Source organism: Falco punctatus (genome assembly GCF_963210335.1).
Source record: "Falco punctatus genome assembly, chromosome: 1".
NCBI lineage: Eukaryota > Metazoa > Chordata > Aves > Falconiformes > Falconidae > Falco > Falco punctatus.
The window spans coordinates 42,080,540-42,086,656 of NC_137580.1; the positions used below are offsets into that span (position 1 = coordinate 42,080,540).

Below are 6,117 nucleotides of genomic sequence, written 5' to 3' on the forward strand. Positions count from 1 at the left end.
TAAAACAGGATTTAGATGGTACTGTGTCAGGCTAGGATACCTAACTCCTTTTCTTCAAATCATATTTCAGCAGTCATCTCTCAACTTTCCTGCCTTCTGAAACTGAAGTTAGAGAAGTGATGGTGCCTTTCCAGGTCATGATCTTTACCTCATGAATCCCTTAAAAAAATTATCACTAGTGACTGAAAGTCAGTAAATACCTGAGTTGTATTGCCAGCTTCAAATGTGACCTTGGGAAGTCAGTTAACTTCTGTATCCAGGCACCTTTATTTGTAGTGTAAGGTTAATGACAGATAGTTCTAACACCTACCACAAAAAGGCACTTCACTGGTAGATCAGCTCAGATTTATTCAATTCATCTATCAAAGCACTGTATGGAAGCTAATTAATTATTTTTTATTATTCTGTTTAGTAAAGCTTCCTTGGTTTAACTGTTAGACCCCTTCCCTTAGACTGTTTCTTGCAAAACTGAATTATTAAATCCAACCAGTTTTCCTGGGAGATGAAATTCAGCATCCAGTAAACTTCAGAGCCATGATAGCAAACTCTATAGTTGCTTTCAGCAGGAAACAACACCGTGTTTAAAGAACGGTGAAAATTCAGATCATAGGGCCTTATAGTTAAATTAATGCATTGGAACAGGCTTTCCAGCCTCACAAGGATGGAGAAATGTCCAAGAGACTTCTACTAATGACTTAAGTTTCTGTGGGGGTGGAGAGGTGCATCGGGGGTGTATTTTTAAGGAAAGACTTCACCATGTGGTGATCAGTGAACTACAAAAGTTAAATCCAGTTGTGATATTCGTCCCTGAAACTTAGCTCCAACAAAACTGGAATTAAGAGGATTTTTGTTCTTTAGCATGAACTGATACAGCACCACATTTGAAACAGCAAAAAATAAACTTTTGAAAAGACAGTACCTTACCAATTTTGCATTAATTACTTTTTATGAAGAATTTTCCTGAGCCTACATGAATCTATCAGTTTCATCTCACACAAACTTAAAGATTTTTGGAGAAACACAAAATAATCAAAGTTATCTTCTAAGAACACTTAGCTAGTGGAAAAGAACTGTGTTAAGCAATGGTTTATGGTGATTAAAAATTGATATAGTGCAAGCAAATCAATAGTATCACAAGTCTGGATAATAATTTGTAGAAGATGACACCTAACAGCAACATTTCTGTTTCTGTTTTATAGTCTCTTTGTCCACTAGACTTGCAGGAGTCTCTATTAACTTCCTTGACCATGTAATTGGAAGAGGATACTGGGGTTACTTTTGAGAGTTTAGGGGTTTGACTTTTTTTCTTTTACAATGTCAAGGGGGAAAAAAAAGTTAGTGTTTGATCTTCTTTATAAGACACAATGCAGGGCTACCCATCATTTTCCCAGATGGTATTATTTGTAGCTCCCTAATTCAGACTGATTGAATCATAAGTGTGGAATGAAGGCAGGAGGGAAAAAAAACACTACTGGTGTGCACAGTACACAAACAAGCACTTGGACCTGCTCAGTGACCCCTGCTTACTTGATTTGGTAATGACGGGGGGAAAGTGTGAAAGAAAATTTTGCTATGGTGGTCAACACTGAGTTTAATCTAGTTTTGCATCAGCTGTAACAGAACTAATATCCAACCCAGTATTTTTTCATTCCTGAAATATCTCTCAGAAAGGCTCACAGAGCATTTGGTTCATAAGAAATGCAAAGCTAGACTTTCTCTTAGGGAGTGAAGATCTTCTGTGTAAATCTGCAACGCGCTTGACATCGATGGAGCTCTGACAGTTTGCAGCATGGCGCTCTAGCTCACTTTCAGGAGGTACTAGTGATCTTTGTAAGGAATATATAACAATGTTTGGGGTTTGCTTTTGTAAATATTGTATAAGTTCATGAACTGAGTTGGATTTTCATTTAAGACAGACAAAACCCAGAGTAACAAGCCTAAGAGGAAAAAATTTGGCTTGTTTATTTCTTCAATTTTACTTCAAGGAACAAAGAGTGTTCCTACTGATATATTTCACAAATGCTGTCCATACTTGAAATGTTCTATTCTTTTTTATTTAAGTGCACAACACTGTTATCAGAGTATACAACTAGCTGCTTGCTTCTGGTAATGAAGAAAAAGTGTCAATATTCTTTCATAGCTTCTGTATCCATATTCTGTCATGAAAAATGTATACATTCCTGGGTTTCCTCCTACAAATTGGTCAGTTTTTATTCTTGTATTTTTCTTTTAGTTGACATTAAGCTAGATAAGAAATAATATTTAGAAAATAGAAATCCTTGCTTCTAATCAAGGAGTGTTAAGGTCATAGATTAGTTTAATTTAAGCCCTTCAAGTTGAGAGATTTTATTTGAAATTAAAGCTGTGGGCTACCTCTGTGTCCTAGTGTTTCATCTGCTCATTTTAGTTTTAATTTCCATCTCAGACCTTTCTTCCCTGCATGGGCAACAGATGTTCTTAATTCCTAGTAAACATCATGAGCATATAGGCGATAGCTAAAACCATGAGTCCAATTATCTGCAATGAGAGCATGAAAATGTTGAACTCGTTGCATTTATTTCTTTTGAGTCCCTGCTGCAGCTGGGTCTAGTTAGTCCGTGTCTTCACCTTGCAGATACATATGTCTTTGAGACAAAGTGAACTCAGAGTATCTCAGGATAAAGCTGTCTGGTAATGCTATGTCATTGGTGAGCTCTGTATGCTGGCTTTTTTGCTTACATTAACCACTGGATATTGGTAGTCTGCTGGGATCCATGCCAGTTTCATCTGCTTTCTAGATTAAGGCTGAAATGAAATCAAATAGCCTTATAGAAAAGGTGAGGCACAGAATCAACTGTTGGTTTGTGACTTTTTGAGCCTCTTGTGTACCTGTCCCTGAAGAAGATGGTTGTTAAAGGAATTAGATAACCCATGTCTACGTTTTCAAGATTGTTTTCAGCCAAAAAACATCTCTGCTTTCAGGCAATATGGGTCCACCACTGAGGCCTGCAAAGTCTGCTGTAGGAAGAAGCAGTTGCAGAACCTGCCTGTGATATGAAGGTTGCATCATTAACAGGGAAACATGGATTGAATTAAACAATCTGGCAGTGGAGAACTTGGCTGCAGCAGATGCTGAAAGCCCTGGATGCTGATCCCTCAACATCTGCCCTTAGCAGGTTTCTGGTGGAACCCTGTGATCCAGTGTGGCTGAAAAGTGAGGAGCTTACTTATCTCACGGCTACCTGGGCAATGCAGTTCCGTTTCCAGAATTTCTTTCCACTAATAAACACCTGAGTACACTAGCACACCAGCACTCACACACTTCTTCACTTTTTTTGCTTTCATTTTTTATCATATTTGTTCTTTGTATACTCTATTAATTATTTTCATGAGAAATACCTGATCTTCTCCTTGCAGAAAAAATTTATTCCTGGCAATTTCCCAGTATTTTCCAGTTAGCTGCTTATTTTGTTTTAAAGATAACTAACTTTTAACCATGCTTATTTACAGCCTCTGTAAAAGAGATAAAATCTTTTTTACAAAAAAATTACTCCCTTTTTAATCACTGAGTAATTTTTAAAAAATATTTTTCTCGTGAATATCACCTGCTTAGCTAGGGACTCACTTCTCCAGTCTGATCATGCCACTGTCCTATGTGATTCACATGGTACAATTTCCCAAAATAAGATGACTCCTACAGACTCTAGTATCCACTTATGTCTACTATCTCATAGCAGCCTATGTGATTTAAATCTTGTTAATAATACAAGCAAGAGCTCTTGGTATCATTTTAATTAATTGATTACATAAATTATGGATTTCGCTCTTCCTAACCAGTTGTTTGAATTTGTAACTTTAGTACACTAAGATGCTATACAATGCCTAGGCTGGAAATCATCCTCTTACTCTTCCATAAGAAGAAGTCCTTTGAAAGGAGTAAAAATGTAGAGCCTGTTAGTGCAAGGGGCCCTCTGGAACCTGAATGTCTTTTTTACGTTGAACTTAACCCCTTCTGACAGACGTGATTATTGTTTACAGGCATGTCATCTTTTCCATCAGGAAAGAGATGAAAGGAAGTGGAAGCTCCTGAGACAGATACCAGCCTTCCTCAATTATTCACTCATCAATGAGAAAATTAAAACCAGTTGTTATCAGAGGCATTGCTCTGAAATTGTCAGCATGAATGCATGGCACCCATGTGATGACACAATATAAAGCTCCCAGCTGCATGGCTGCTCCACCCACTCTGTTTAGCAGCTAAAAATCAATACTGGCAGGTGTGTAGTTTACCTACTTTTGGTTTCTTTTAGGCTTGGGTGAGTTTTTTTGATATTTCTTTTTACTAGGCAGCAAATATGAAAGTCTGTTTGCTTAGCAGATGAAATTTATTATCAGCATTTTGCACTGATCAACCTATTAGTTTTTTGGCGACATGGAAGAAAGTGATCTTTTATACCACCCCCACCCCACCCACCACCCCCCAATGGATTGTGATTGGAAGGGGGAAGTTCATCAAGTGGTATTAACCTCTGAGAGAGGTTAATAAAAGAAGATGATAACTGCCTGTCCTTCTGATAGTCATATGATTTGCCTTGCGTTATTCATGTGTCAGCAGAGCATCACTTATGAGACTCCCTTTTCCTCTCCCATTGACTGTTCTTTCTAGCAACCGGAAGAAGGATTTGTTAGAACAGGTATGTCAGTCTGTAATAAGCTGTAAAGTTGGAGTTAAAAGGCCCAAAGTTTAATTTGAGCAAACCTATCTCCTCGGACTAAAATAGTTAGCCTATATTAGGTAGAAATACAAGTAGTTCCATAGCTGACTTGTCTTTCAACCTTTTTAAGATGTAGTAAGTGCACTGGATAAGTTTTCAAGATGAATCCAGAGCAAGGCTCTTTTATTAGTGTTGCCCTCAAGACCTGTGTTTTTAATATTCAGGATGGCTTATGTCCATTAACTTCTTCATGTCTTAATTTCATTTGATTGTCCTCAATGTGTTGTATAATGCAGACATCTTTCCTACTTCTGATTGCCAGTTGTGGGGATCTGAAGGGAATATGTGCTTTTGAAGACAGGGAGAATGAGATACTTGGTATGTTATTTATTCAAAGGTGATATTTTCTAGACAGCCCCACCTACCTACCCCCATTCTTTATTTTAACTCTCATATTCTATTTTGTAAAGTGTTTTATTTGTGTCTCTGATAACAAGCCATAACCAAAACTGATGCTTTTCTCAATATTTTTTTTAAAAGGCTGCTTTGACCTATACTCTAGAAGCTGTATGTTTAGATTAATTTTTGCTACTTAAGACACATTAACATTTTACTACTATGTAAAATGTTTAGCATCTTGGCCTCTGTTCTGTGAGGTATTAACATGGTTATATTTCAGGCAGTGAATATTAAGAACTGTGCTTTTTACATGTGCATCTGAGGTTTGACTGTAAGAAAGGAGTTTAATCAAATAATCTGTCTTGGAGCATGAAATTTAAGAGAAGTAAGGGGAATGGTGGGGAATAAAAGAAAGGATGAAATACACAAAACTATGCTGGTATTCCAAACTCACAACAAAGTAGGAAATAAAGCAAACAGCTTATATTACTATAAAGAAAGGGAATTCTGTCATCCACAATTGAGCCATTTCCAGCATGCAGGACAGAGAGAGGCTAGAACTATTTAAGTAGCCAAAAAGTTCAATACAAGCAGTAAGTACTTCTGAGGAAACTGAAAAGATCATTTACAAGAAAATAGTCAGAAATAAAGGAAAGCATTCAGACATGCTAAAAAAAATCAGCAGAAGATGTTCAAGGAAAAGCCATGTCAAAGAGTTGAGGACAGAATGTCATCTTTAGTGATGAAGTTTTGAACTGATGTAAAAGAAGAAATTGTAATCAAGAAATCTCATAATTTGAAACAAAAGTTGTAGCAGCTTTGATTTTAACAAAGATTGCAATCAAGATATATGTGCAAAATTTCAAATATAGACCCTTGAGCAATCATGTTTATTAACCCAGAACAAAGTATGCAAATGCTAAAATTATCTTCTCCAAATACTAGTATCATAGTTGTACAACAACTAGAGTTGTACAGGAGTTGTCTGTGTTGCTTTAATGTATGTAATGCATTGGTCATAGTG

The 6,117-nt window shown here is 36.8% G+C and overlaps 1 protein-coding gene across 2 annotated transcripts in view; it reads left to right on the forward strand.

Moving 5' to 3' along the window:
• Positions 1-6,117, forward strand: part of CTNNA2 (catenin alpha 2) — a 557,331-nt gene that overhangs the window by 453,222 nt on the left and 97,992 nt on the right. The window lies entirely within an intron of this gene.